This window comes from Lepidochelys kempii, chromosome 3 (genome assembly GCF_965140265.1).
Source record: "Lepidochelys kempii isolate rLepKem1 chromosome 3, rLepKem1.hap2, whole genome shotgun sequence".
In the NCBI taxonomy this organism is placed as follows: domain Eukaryota; kingdom Metazoa; phylum Chordata; order Testudines; family Cheloniidae; genus Lepidochelys; species Lepidochelys kempii.
Window position 1 is genome coordinate 84,179,373 of NC_133258.1, and position 15,101 is coordinate 84,194,473.

Consider the following 15,101-nt stretch of genomic DNA (forward strand, 5'->3'; position numbering starts at 1 on the left):
TCAGTTCATAACTCTGGTGTTCTTAACTCTGAGGTTCTACAGTATAGTAAAGCAGCCTTTAACTTGAAGTTTTTGGCCGCGGCTGATGGATTCAGCATATCTATTTTTTATTTAAATGTTTTAAGAGATCATAACTGTAGGGTTTAACACATTTTGTATTAAATTTGGTTTTCAATGCATTTATTTTAAAAAGAGAAACATCTTATAATTTAAACAAAATTTTAAAAATCCAATTTAAATATTTTAAAAAATCTGACTTTATTATTAAAAAAAGATCTCATTCATCCTGTTAGCTAATACCTGCATTATAGTATGTTAATGGGAATAAAAGAGGGACCATACATTTTGCTGAAAGTTGGGTATTAAGGAATAACTGATGAGTCATCCTTCCCAGAGAGGACGGATGGTCTTGCCGTTAAGGCACTCAGGAGTTTTGCATTCAATTCCTACTTCTACCACAGACTTCTTGTGTGACCTTGGGCAAGTCACTTAATCTCTGAGTGAAATTCACCCCTGTGCCAGAGCCACTGCCAGGCATATTAACCACTTTATCCTCAAAACAGGACTTAAGTTGTGTATATACCTTGTGCTGGCCCTTTGCATGAAGGTGAGTTTCCTCATCTTTAAAAATTGAGCTAATAATTAAGGCTATATTTTAGTCAAGGGTCTTTTTAGTTTAAGGTATGGACAAGTCATGGGCAGTAAACAAAAATTCATGGTTTGTGACCCGTCCATGACTTGTACGATATACCCTTCATTAAAACTTGTGTGGGGCATGTGGACTGGGGGCGCTTGCTGGGGGCGGGGGGAGGGGAGATTGGCAGGGCTCGTAGGCTCCCTCCCTGACTCCTCGCGGCTCACTGGGAGTGGCAACATGTCCCTCCCTCAGCTCCTAGCTCCACGCGCTGCCCCCACCCCAAGCGCTGGCTCCGCAGCTCCCATTGGCCGGGAACCACAGGTAATGGAAGCTGCGGGAGTGGTGCCTGCTGGTGGAGGCAGCATGCAGAGCTAGGAGCTGAGGGAAGGACATGTCGCCGCTTCTGAGAAGCCCCCCCAAGGTAAGTGCCACCCAGAGCCCACAACCTGCACCCCAACCCTCCTGCGCCCCAACCCCCTGCCCTGAGCCCCCTCCCACACCCAAACTCCTGCTGCTGCTGTGGGGGGCAGTGGCCTGAGACTGCCCCAGGAGCGGTTGGTGCGGCTGGCCCAGGGGCTGGCCAAGCTGCACAGGCAGCCCTCGAGCCATCCGCACCGGCTGCTAAAGAAATCACAGAGGTCCCAGAAAGTCACAGAATCTGTGACTTCCGTGACCTCCATGACAAACTTGCAGTCTTACTAATATCTCCTTCCATAGCAGCAGTCTTGGAATAAATTCACAGATGCTTGATGGGCTTTTTTGTTTTCTAATTTAATATTTAATTATGTATGATTAAGTATTTTAATGCTCACATCTTTTCTACCCTCTTCCCCCCAAAATCTCTCTGTGCCAGCAGAAAACATTAAGTCAAAATGATTACACCCCTAAGAACTGTTAGTACAGGTTTTACAAGTAAAAATCGTAAGGCTTTTTACTAACTTTCCATCTTGGCTTGCATCAGCCAATCCCATGATGAGTAAGGTCAGGTGTTGATGTGCAAAGCCTTGTGGGTAATTGCGGGGGCCACGGTGGCTGGGTGAGTCTTGATTTGATCCTGCAAAACTTTTTCTTCACAGGACACCGTTTGTGTGAGTGGGAAAATTACAACAGGGCTATAAAAATTGACAAACCATAGCATTAGCTGAGCTCCTATTTGCTAAGATGAGCATTGACATTTTGCGCAGGGCCTTTCCACACCATGTCCAGCACTGTCCAGTGAAATAAAGGTTTCACTTCCATGAGCACTAAAATTATTAGTAAGGAATTTTCTAAGTCCTTCCATGGTAAAACTATCTGCATGTTATTGGATAGAGTCTGTTACCAGCTTTGCACCCTGAGTAGACGATGAGGAATGTTAGTTTAGTAGGAGGTAATTGGATCTGGCACGTCTAGTGTCTGTGCATGTATGCAGAGTTTTAAAATGCACTGGCTGCCATTGTAAATGCTCATCTCTAATAAGTATCAAAGGAGATTTACCACTTTACGTTTTATATAAATTATGACATTTTATTTTAAAGCCTCTGTCCCTGGAGAAAATGTAATTTTCAGTAGATCATTTTGTAAAAGCTTTTAGGATATTGACTAAGAGAACAGTGGTGTGCTCAGTGAATCACAGCTTACATACGCATCATGACATTACTCCTGAGGGAATTCTCCACCACTGCGCAATGCAGAATTCTGCAGAAATTAACGTGCACACAGAATTTCCTTTCCTCCGCATGAAATGAGCTGCTGTGCTGCTAGCCACCACAAGGGGCTGCTGGACCCAGCAGAGCCCAGCTTGCACATAGAAGATGCTGCTGAGGGGATGGGAGAGAGCTAGAGGGTTCCTGGCAGCTGCAGTTCCCAGCAGGCCCTGAGGGAAGGAAAAGGTGGCATGCAGGGGAAACTGTGCAAGCCAGGACCAAGCATCAGGCCTTTTCTCCCTCTGGATCCCTGGGCTCTGGGGGATGGAGGGAAGGGTGTCTGAGCAAGGGGAGGACCCCATGGCTGGGCTCTGGGTGGGGAAAGGGGGCAGAGAAACAGAATACTGGGTTGTCATAGGGGTTTCTTTAACTCTCTACTGCTGGGGTAATTTTTTGTGTGTGTCTGTATTGTTACAGACATACTTGTTGGCAGGTATTTTGAAATAAATTACCAAAATAATTTAAACTGGCATGATTATGTATTTTTATTTTGACAAAATTTGCAGAGTTATGCAGAATTTTAAAATATTGTGTTCAGAATTTTTAATTTTTTGGCACAGAATTCCCTTAGGAGTATGATATGTAACTGAGATCCAACCAGAGGTGAATCTGGGAAGGCAACCGTGGGCTGGGATAGTATGAGTGGAATACAGTAAAACTTTTCTATAGCTAGATGTAGATGGGAAAATTCAGGGATTGGATACATGTGAGAAGTACCAGATAGCCAAAAGTACTGTGTAAATTCTGTTGGTGCTGTCAGGCAGAGACCTACCTTCTGATGTTGTGAATCACAAGATCAGCAACTAACAAAGTTACTGCCATCCTTGATTTAATCGTGGATGAGACCCTGATTTTTGACATATAACAGATCTGTCTGGATGTTGCTGCTGGGCCATTATTAGCTCAGTTGTCTCCAGTTGAATAGTTGGTTCAACATCAGTTGTAAGATGGCTGAGGAGATGGTGGTGTTGTGCTGGTTGCATCTGACTTCAAATTCAGGAGTTCTCCAATGCAAAACTAGATCTGACAGAGTGTGTCCTTTGAACATGCAAGTCCCAAGATGAAGTTAGAATGGTTTGGGATAGGGATAGACTGTGCAATTGCACCTTGGTTCTGCTAGGGATTCCAATCCAGTTCATCAATGCTTTGGCCTGGGGGTTGTTGATACCAACTAGTCTGTGAGATTTAAATGGCCACGTGGATGAATATTCTTTCAGGTTGGCTCAGGAATTCATGACCTCCATGAAAACCATGGGACTACCCATTGTTATCGAAACAACATACTCTACATTTTGTGTTTTGGCATGAGACTGGAGGAGGGAGTGGCTGCATATTTTTCCTGTCATGGACCAACCCTCACCTCCTCCATTTTAATGTTGGTCCATTATTTCAGGAATCATAGAATCACAGGGTTAGAAGGAACCACAGGGGTCATCTAGTCTAACCACCATTGATAGGAGACTATCAATGCCTCCCTTCAGGAGGGCAGGGTGCTGGCTTCTCTTATGGAAGGAGTTGCTAGGTCCTTGCTAAAGAAACAATCTCTGGACATTGATACTCACTAATTATTCCATGGCCTGAAGCCTTCCTTTATGGAAAAAGTCACAGGGATGGTGGTACTGAGAAACTCTAGCAGTATCTGGAGTCAGTCTTGGTCAGTCCTGTTTTAGCAGTGTGTGGGGTATGAGCTCTGCTCTGTTTTCATTGGTCAATGGTCTTCAGCTGACAATGAACCAAGTGTCCATACCAATTCTTTGAGGGCTGTCAGATGCCTTTTATACTCTTGACTGGGAAAAGTCGCTGATGGATTTGTTCTTGAGTGGCTCCGTTTCTTTTCTTTCTGAGATGACCCAAGGGGCAGTTTTGGATGAATACTCACCTGCTCCAAGTATTCTTTCTTGTGATAGCCCTACTGGGTTCTTTTTAACTCCTGTTCCTCTCTTTGTTAATGTGAATGAAAGACTATGAGGGAAAATAGTGAAGCAGAATAGGCTGTAGTGTATCACAGTATGGGGGAGCTCTTCAGTACTCTATCTGTATTTCTTCTGAACTGGCTGCTGCAGTTGATCTGCTTACTCAGAGTCTTGGCAGGACTGGAACACGGATGAGGAATGAGCTGACTACCCATCTCAGGGTAGATTAAAATTGTAGTTGTTGGGTTCAGGAAACAACCAGAAGAAATGGTGAAGCTGATACTGTCTCCCACAGCTTCCCTTTCCCTCATCTAAGGGGATCTGCTTTCAAAGCTGACGTGGGGATTCCAGTGGAAGTGAACCCACGTGCCTGCCAGCCATAACTCCACAGGCCTCAGTTGAAAAGTTCAGAAATGTCTCTCTCCAATTAAAAGTCTGGATATTGAACTTGAACAGTTTGATGGTGTCCCATCGCTCTGGGCTGTTTTTTCTTTTGCATCCTTCCTAATATTTGCTACCTGTTTGTTCCTGTTCCTGCTCACTTTTGTTTCTTTAGCACAAATTGGAAAGTCAAAACAAAGAACAGTTAACAAGGAGAAGCCACGGGAAGCCAAACTCAGGCCTTGGCAACAAAAAAGAAGTGGCAGAAGCGGCTCTTCTTATAAGGGAAAATAGCAGGTTTGGGGATGAAGCATGCTGGGAAGCCTTCTGCAGCTTGTGACTTACTCCCTGAAGAGTTACAGAAATGTTTCCAAGCTTCAGCATCCTGACAGGCTTTCAAGAAGCAGAGAAATGCTGCCACCTGTTGATGTATATTTTCATTTTAGCAAATTGTGCTCAGTCCTCCTGAGAAACCTTCCTTTTTGTTTGACTTTTTTGGCAGTTCTAAAAACGCAGGTAAACCAGCTTCATTCTGACTCAGACATGGCATAACCTACCTTACTTTTATCACCAACTGACAATCAGCAGGGAGATAAAGCAAAATCCAACTTACTGCCTCAAAAAGAACAGGAGGACTTGTGGCACCTTAGAGACTAACCAATTTATTGGAGCACAAGCTTTCGTGAGCTACAGCTCACTTCGTCGGGTGCATGCAGTGGAAAATACAGTGCATTGAAATTATATAGACATCTGATCTGAAACGCTGTCCCTTCATAGAGCCTAAATTATCAGATAATATTTTCCTGTGTAGATAAAAAAGAACACAAGATGGATATATCAAGAAATAGCCTTCACATAACAAGGTGTAAAGTAATTATCTATCAATTCTTTTTTCTCTCTTTCTTTCTTAATAGAGGAGGTCCAACAACTGGAACTTTTACTATCATTGCTAATATTAGATATCAGTTGCTCTTCATTGGTGTTTTATGTCCTGCACATGTTTAAGGATAGACTGAGTGAATCCAATAAGTACTGTTGCATTTAGGGATGGAAAATAAAGTCATCCTTGTTACAACTTCACTGAAGGCAGTGGAGTTAAACCAGGGATGAATTTCCCATTATTGACTCTAACTGCTTTGGATTTCAAAATAATAGCACACGACAAACTTTTATTCACATGAGTAGCGATGAGGAAGGATGGCACTGTTATTAAGGTGCAGGGCAGTGGCTTAAGAGATCTTGATTCTATTCCTGGTTCTGACATAGACTACCTGTTTGAGCCTGGGGGAGTCACTTTGTCTGTACATCAGTTGTCCTCTGCAAAAAGGGAATGTTAAAATATCTCCATCTCACAGAGGTGTTGGGAGGAAATATCCATTACCATTTATGAGGCCCGATGGAGAGGGAGGTCTCATATACCTAGTCCCATTGATGATTAAAGATTACTCAATTAAGAGCTCACAACGTGAGAGCCATAGTCCTTCCACATTACTCAGCTATAGCAAATGATCCACTTTCAAACAAAAGTATTATTGTAATTATTTATTATTACTGATGTACCGATTAGGGAGGCTGTGAGGCCTAATAGCTAGAGCATTGTATTAAGACTCAGGAAACCTCAGTTTTTTTCCAGTAGCCTGCTGGGCGGTGACCTTGGGGAAGTCTCTTCACTGCTCTGTGCCTAAGTTTCCCATCTGTAAAATGGGAAGAATGAAATTTACCTTCTTTGGAAAGCACCTTGAGATCTATTCATGAAAAGTGCTGTATACGAGCTAGTAGGTGGTGGTGGTATTTTTACTTGCCTACCTATCGTTTGTTGGAGGTGGAGATGCAAAATATAAATTGATGTATTGTTCACGTAGTGCATGAAGGGCCAAATCCTGGTCCTTCTGACGTCATTGACTTTAATGGGACAGAGACTTTTTCTTAGAACTGATTTTGTGCGCAAGCCAAACTGCAGGTGGCCTCCCATCTGCCTAGCACCAGTGCTGTTTGTGGGTCACATGCAGAGTGAGCATACTTTTGGATTCAGGGATGAAATGCAAAGGCTGTCAGCAGTATACTCTTCACTTAACTGGCCGCACATGCATATTTTAAAGAATATGGGCCTTCTGTGGAATAACTTCAGTGCACTGTTAGCATGCTGCTAACATAGAAATCAGTGTAACTGTAACACTTGTATGCTGCTCACTTATTTAACTGAGTTTGAGACAATTTTCTCTATTAACCTCAGATCAACGTTTCCAGCAAATCAGGTGACTGTATAAGTGGAGATGGGTCTGAGCTATGGACTCTGGATATGGATTAGAACTTCACTACCGTTTGTTTGTGTGGTTTGGGAGGCGAGGCGCTGGCAGTGACAGGAATGGATTCTAGATTCCAGTCCAGGCCTGTTTTGGAGACTCAGATCCTGAAATCTGGATCTGGACTTCTCCAAAAGTCAGTGATGGGGGGAAGGAGCTTGCTTGGATTACGGATTCCAGTCCGGGCTCCTCTCTAATTGAAAGTAGCTCACCTGTGTGATTGCCACAAAGGAGAAGTCAGTTTCTCACCAGGCCACTGCTGTTCACTGCAATTCATAGAGCATTATGGCACAGATTCAGCGCAGGGCCAAGGCTTGGCAGAGAAGCCTTTTCTGATGGAAACTGTTGGATCAGGGGAAGCTCCAGCAGGGCAAGGTGAGTATAATCTCCTCTGCTAGAGGCCCTGTAAAGGGCCAGCAGAGCAGGAAAAGTGCATAACCGAGGCTGAGAAGAGAGCAGCATACCCAGAGTGGCTGGGAGGCTGCACTGATTTACTGCCTCCTGCCAGCAGCCTCTAACTGTAATTAAAAGCTGCTCCCTGCCTGCAGGGAGAAATCCCCACGGGAGGGCAAGCAACCGCAGCAGCAACATTCCTCGCCTTCCTTTGTGCTGAATCCCCAGAGGGGCGCAGGCTGGTGCCAGGTGTAATTGATACTGATAGTTATAATGCTTCCACAGTGTCTCTCGCTCTTTCAGATGTATATAAAATGCTTCCAATCAGGATATGGCAGCAAGTGTGTATCAGAGATGATTACACTGGTTGCATCTTATGACTCTCAAGCAAATGACCTATTGGCAGTGTTTCTGATGGGAAATCTTCCTGCAGGCTCTTTACAGTCTCTACGTGTGTTTTTCAATATCTGAACACAAATGAATATAAGATCCCTGTGTTTGGTTTCCTAAGGCACTGGGAAGCTTTTATGCAAGGAAGGGGATGCACGTGTTCATTTCTTAGAAGAAGGATCATGCATTTGACTTGATTCTAAAATAAAACTGATTTAGTGTGCAAGCCAAACAGCAGGGGGCCTCCCATCTGCCTAGCACCAGTGCTGTTTGTGGGTCACATGCAGAGTGAGCATACTTTTGGACTCAGGGATGAAATGCAAAGGCTGTCAGCAATATACTCTTCACTTAACTGGCCGCACATGCATATTTTAAAGAATATAGGCCTTCTGTGGAATAAATTCAGTGCACTATTAACATGCTGCTAACAGAAATCAGGTCTACTAAACATATGTGGTGTTTATTTACTTGCAAGGTGGGAGGAGAGAGCCTGAATATTTTAATGCATTACTAGGGATGGGCAAACTCACTTAGCCTCAGTATGACTCGCTCACATATTGTGGGTCTGGAGGTTTGACCCTAATGGTAACATTCATGAAAAGGGAAGCAAAAGAGGGAAAACCAACTGAAAAATGGAGAAGAGAGGCAAGTAGGAGCGGTAAATACAGAGGGTCGGAACCCCGGGCTTGGCTGAGCTGCATTCAGTGCAGTACCTGGGGCAGGAGAAACATGGTTTGGAGGTCACCTTTCTGCACCTGTACCATCTGCACCCTATGCAGACAAAGGGGTATTCCTCGGGGGGCTGGGGTGGAGCCAGAGTGCCCCATGCTCAGGCTGAACCAGGCCAACATGATTCAGAGCAATGTAAAAACTACTCCACCAGCCAGGGACAGCCTGAGCATAGGGCAGTCTGACTCCACCCCAACCCACCGAGGAATAGGAATATGTCTGTATAGGGTGCAGATGGCATAGAGGCAGGTCAAAGCCATAGAACCAGACATCAGGAGAACCCACAGCAATGCAAAAGGGCAGAATGAGATGCCAGGATCTGGCATGTAAACTGAGAAAAGGAGTGGGATGGGGGAGGAGGGAAGTATTATTTATACTGTATTTGTTCAGGCAATGCTGTCTAATGACTGTAAGGCCTCATAAAGAACCTGTGGCCTTCTCTTGGGGGGAGTGTTCACCTATCCCCAAGGCAAGTACCAGAGGGGTAGCCCTATTAGTCTGTATTCACAAAAACAACGAGGAGTCTGGTGGCACCTTAAAGACTAACAGATTTATTTGGGCATAAGCTTTTGTGGGTAAAAAACCCACTTCTTCAGATGCATGGAGTGAAAATTATAGATGCAGACATAAATATACTGACCCAGGAAGACAAGGGAGTTACCTTACAAGTGGAGAATCAGTGCTGACAGGCCCAGTTCAGTCAGGGTAGATGTGGTCCCAATAATTGTGGTCCCAATAATTGTCAATACCAAGAGAGGGGAAAATTGCTTTTGTAGTGAGCCAACCACTCCCAGTCCCTATTCAAGCCCAAATTAATAGTGTTAAATTTGCAAATGAATTGTAGCTCTGCAGTTTCTCTTTGAAGTCTGTTTTTGAAGTCTTTTTGTTCAAGGATGGCTACTTTAAAATCTGTTATTGAATGTCCAGGGAGATTGAAGTGTTCTCCTACTGGGTTTTGTATGTTACCATTCATGATGTCTGATTTGTGTCCATTTATTCTTTTACAGAGACTGTCTGGTTTGGCCAATGTACATGGCAGAGGGGCACTGCTGGCACATGATGGCATATATCACATTAATAGATGTGCAGGTGAATGAGCCCCGATGGTGTGGTTGGGTCCTATGATGGTGTTGTTAGAGTAGATATGGGGACAGAGAAGGCAACGGGGTTTGTTACACGGATTGGTTCCTGCATTAGTGTTTCTGTTGTGTGGTGTGTAGTTGCTGGTGAGTATTTGCTTCAGGTTTGGGGTCCAGGATTGGCCTGCCTCTCAAGGCCTGTGAGAGTGGGGGATCATTTTCCAAGAAAGGTTGTAGATTGTTGATGATGCGCTGGAGAGATTTTAGCTGGGGGCTGTACGTGATGGCCAGTGGTGTTTTGTTATTTTCCTTGCTGGGTCTGTCCTGTAGTAGGTAACTTCTGGGTACCCGTCTCGCTTTGTCAATCTGTTTCCTCACTTCCCCAGGTGGTATTGTAGTTTTAAGAATGCTTGATAGAGATCTTGTAGGGTGTTTGTCTCTGTCTGAGGGATTGGAGCAAATACGGTTGTATCTTAGGGCTTGGCTGTAGACAATGGATCGTGTGATGTGTCCTGGATGGAAGCTGGAGGTATGTAGGTAAGTATAGCGATCAGTAGGTTTCCGATATAGGGTGGTGTTTATGTGACCATCACTTATTTGCACTGTAGTGTCCAGGAAGTGGATCTCTTGTGTGGACTGGTCCAGGCTGAGGTTGATGGTTGGGTGGAAATTGTTGAAATCCAGGTGGAATTCTTCAAGGGCCTCCTTCCCGTGGGTCCATATAATGAAGATGTCATCAATGTAGCATAAGTAGAGGAGGGGCACTAGAGGACGAGAGCTGAGGAAGCGTTGTTCTAAGTCAGCCAAAAAATGTTGGCATAGTGTGGGGCCATGCGGGTACCCATAGCAGTGCCCCTGACTTGAAGGTATAAGTTATCCCCAGATCTGAAAGAGTTCTGCCATATCATCACAAAGACTATCCAACTGGATTTCTGACAGTATCAAAACCTGCTAAGATGTGGCTAAAGTAGATCCACCATCTATACTCAAAGCCAATTTCACCAGGGCCCAGGCTGTATCAGCAGCATTCCTAAGAAATGTACCAATACTGGATGTTTACAGAGTAGCCACCTGGGGATCAATCCACACTTTCACAAAGCATTACGCTTTAGCAGAAGCCTCCAGATCCAGTGCCACATTTGGCAAATTGGCCTGCAGTCACACATGGGGTATGTCTACACTGCGTTTTATAACCCATGGAAGCAAGTCAGAGAGCCCAGGTCTACGGACTATAGTGCTAAAAACAGTAGTGGAGACATGGTGGCTCAGGCTGCAACTTCAGCTCTGAAGTCCACCCCAATCACCAGGCTTCAGAGCCCGAGCTCCAGTCCAAGCACAAATGTCTACACAGCTGTTTTTAGCAACCTAGCGTGAGTCTGAGTCTGTAGATCCTGGCTTTCAGACTCACTGCTGCAGGTTTTAAAACACAGTGTAGACATACCCATTGAGTTTTTGGCCAAAAGGGACCACCAGATGATCTAGTCTCATCTCCTGTATATTATAGGCCACTAACACCACCCAGCATCCACACATTAAACCCAACAACTGAAATTAGACAAAAGTATTATAGCCCGCAAAAGTATTATAGCCCAGTATTATAGACTGTTTTGTGCCACAGGCAGACAAGCACTCCAGATTTTCACCTCCTTTATGAGGTTGCTGCTTGGGAGTCAACCATCAGTAGAATGTGCACATGGACTAAGGGTATGTCTACACTACGAAATTAGGTCGAATTTATAGAAGTCGTTTTTTTAGAAATTGGTTTTATATATTCGAGTGTGTGTGTCCCCACAGAAAATGCTCTAAGTGCATTAACTTGGCGGAGTGCTTCCACAGTACCGAGGCAAGCATCGAATTCCGGAGCGTTGCACTGTGGGTAGCTATCCCACAGTTCCCGCAGTCTCCGCTGCCCATTGGAATTCTGGGTTGAGATCCCAATGCCTGATGGGGCTAAAACATTGTTGCAGGTGATTCTGGGTACATATCGTCAGGCCCCCGTTCCCTCCCTCCCTCCGTGAAAGCAAGGGCAGACAATTGTTTCGCGCTTTTTTTCTTGAGTTACCTCTGCAGACGCCATACCATGGCAAGCATGGAGCCTGCTCAGGTAACCGTCACCGTATGTCTCCTGGGTGCTGGCAGATGTGGTACTGCATTGCTACACAGCAGCAGCAACCCCTTGCCTTATGGCAGCAGACGGTACAGTAGGATTGGTAGCCGTCATCGTCATGTCCGAGGTGCTCCTGGTCGCCTCTGTGAGGTCGATCAGGAGCGCCTGGACAGACATGGGCGCAGGGACTAAATTTGGAGTGACTTGATCAGGTCATTCTCTTTAGTCCTGCAGTCAGTCCTATTGAACCATGTTATGGTGAGCAGGCAGGCGATACGGATTACTAGCAGTCCTATTGCATCATCTTCTGCCGGGCAGGCAAGAGATGAGGATGGCTAGCAGTCCTATTGTACCATCTTCTGCCGAGCAGCCATGAGATGTGGATGGCATGCAGGCCTTCTGCACTGTCTGCTGCCAGTCAAAGATGTAAAAGATAGATGGAGTGTATCAAAACAAGAAATAGACCAGATTTGTTTTGTACTCATTTGCAAACACCCCGTCCCACCCCCTGTCTAGGGGACTCATTCCTCTAGGTCACACTGCAGTCACTCACAGAGAAGGTGCAGCAAGGTAAATCTAGCCATGTATCAATCAGAGGCCAGACCAACCTGCTTGTTCCAATAAGAACAATAACTTAGGTGCACCATTTCTTATTGGAACCCTCCGTGAAGTCCTGCCTGAAATACTCCTTGATGTAAAGCCACCCCCTTTGTTGATTTTAACTCCCTGTAAACCAACCCTGTAAGCCATGTCGTCAGTCGCCCCTTCCTGCATCAGAGCAACGGCAGACAATCGTGCATCTGAGTTGAGAGTGCTGTCCAGAGCAGTCACAATGGAGCACTCTGGGATAGCTCCCGGATGGCCAATACCGTCGAATTGTGTCCACAGTACCCCAAATTCGACCCGGCAAGCCCGATTTAAGCGCTAATCCACTTGTCAGGGGTGGAGTAAGGAAATCGATTTTAAGAGCCCTTTAATTCGAAATAAAGGGCTTCATCGTGTGGATGGGTCAGGTTTACATCGACTTAACGCTGCTAAATTCGACCTAAAGTCCTAGTGTAGACCAGGGCTAACACTTGAAGGGGAATGAGAATTACTTACCATGTACAATCACTGAAGTTCTTCAAAATATGTTGTTCATATGCACATTCTATGACCTGTATGCCCTCCCATCCCTTCCACCTCAGAGTCTATACTCCTGGAGTTTGGCAGTGAAGAGGAAATCAAATGGCAGGCTGGTACATTCTACTTTTATATGCCCTTGATGTGGCACATGAGGACCTTAGAACACATGGGTACCGTATGGATACTGCTGGCCAAGAGGTTCCAATTTCTGGCACAAGTTGGTTTTGTACCATCAGTGGAATGCACATATGGACAACACATCTTGAAGATCTCCAGTGACTGTATAGTGAAAGTAACTTCCCATTATGTTGGATGTGGAACTACTTCTGCAGCTTTATATGTCTAACGTGTGTGGCCCTTATCCTTGTAGTATCTGAATGCCTCAGAGTCCTACAATGCACTTATGAAATCATTGATGCTTTTAGACTAGAAAGAGTGGCCTAAGATGGGAAGTTCAGATCTGAACTTCCCAAAAGTTTGTGGATGTTTAGATTTGGGTGTTAGTTTGAGCTCATCACTACTTTCCAACACACCATAACATTCCCTGTTGTGCAGTATGTTTCTGTTGAATGTTTCAGTCCCATATTTTCAAAAGTGGCCTTCAATTTTGGGTGTCCAATTTGAGATACACAGGACTTAATTTTCAGCAGTGCTAAGCCTAATTGTGACTAGAGTTGTTCTAACAGATGGGGTTGGGGAAATACGGTAGAGGAAAGGCTTGAGGGAGTTAGAAAATGGGGGGAGAGAAATGAAGATGGAGATGGGTTGGGAACTGGTGTGGAGGACAATAAAAAAGGGGATGCAAAAGGAGAGAGAGTGAGATGGAAAGGGAACTAAAGAATCAGAGTACGGGGAGGATAAATGGAGCCTGAGACAAGGATTATAGGGCAAAGTGGAGAGGGATTGGGACACAGCAAGTATGGGAGAGTATGGTTGGTTGGACAGATAGACACAGAGCAGGAAAAGCAGAGAGGAAAGTGAGGGCAGAATTTAGTCATATGTTGGTTCCTGCTAGCCTAGCTTTCAATAGGTGACTCGAGCCCTGTCTACCGTGGATGTTAAAACTGTGCTGGAAGTGCACTAGCTACAACTGTGTTGGGAAATGATTAAGTGTGGTTCTGCAAGAACTGTGCTGGCCACTGTTTTAGGATACAGCTTTGTATAGTTATGCTTCCAAAGCGGACACCTGCCTAAAAGGCCTGGGTCCTTTATCCCGGACAGACAGCTTCTTTCCCTATAATATAATGTGACCCATGGAGGCACTCGAGCTGGATACCTGCTATTAAAGAGAAAATAAGCTGCCAGTAGGATAATGTTCAGAAGGGTCCCAGGACTCTGGCGCTTACCCCCACCTTGTTTCAGAATACCCAGAACTTGACCTTCCAGGCATTTTACAAAAGCCAATTAATTATCTGACCGGGTTTGGGGGAAAAGTTGAAGAGATAGTCCAGGGTATGGAAGGAGGAGTTAAATACATAAATAACACTGTCAGCAAGACATCACATATTAAAAACCCCATGCTGAGAGGGATAAATTCAGTTTAACTCCCTCCCCTACCAGCACCCAGTGACCCAGGTGGAGCAAAGACTATAATGCCCTTTAAAAATCCTCTATTACAGAGAGAACAGAGGCTGGGATTTCATTCCTGGCAATACTAAGAATAACATATATTATCAAAAGGCCTAGCTCTTCTCCAGGGATTGTGAAGCTGCTGAAGCTTTGCTGGAGAAAATAGAAGAAGAGGAGAAGCGCAGAAAATCTTTGTTCTACCTTTGGATTATGAGTAGAGTCCTACCAAATTCACGACCGTGAGAAAGACATCACGGCCCATGAAATCAGACCTACTCTGTGAAATCTAGCTATTGGAGGGAAAGAGGAGCGTCAGTAGCGGGGGGCTCCTACTGTTCACTAGCTGCTAGTTCGCTGGGCTAGGGAAGTACAGGACTTCTTCCTCTCCCGCATGGCCGCTCTCGGGGAGATCAGATGCACCTCCAGGTATGACCCCAGCTGCAGGAAGATCCATGGCTGCTCTGCCTTCAGAGTCTAGCTTTGTAATAGAATTTAGCTCTGATGGCAGTGCAGCTGCAGAGCTTCCTGCAGCCCGGAGAGGTACCCAGAAGTGGGTTTGATCTCCCCCCAGCAGTGGTCATGCAGGGGAAGAGGAAGTCCTGTCCCTCTCCAGCCCAGCGGGGACTAGCAGCTCGGAGCCCCCGACTGGGGTGCTCCCAGCAGCACAGGGAAGATCAGACCCATCTCCAGGAACCACCACCCTCTGCAGGAAGCTCTGAAGGCAGCGCAAGAGTGAGGGTGGCAATCCTGTGACCTCCCACAACCCTCTCTTGGGTCAGAACTCCCAGGG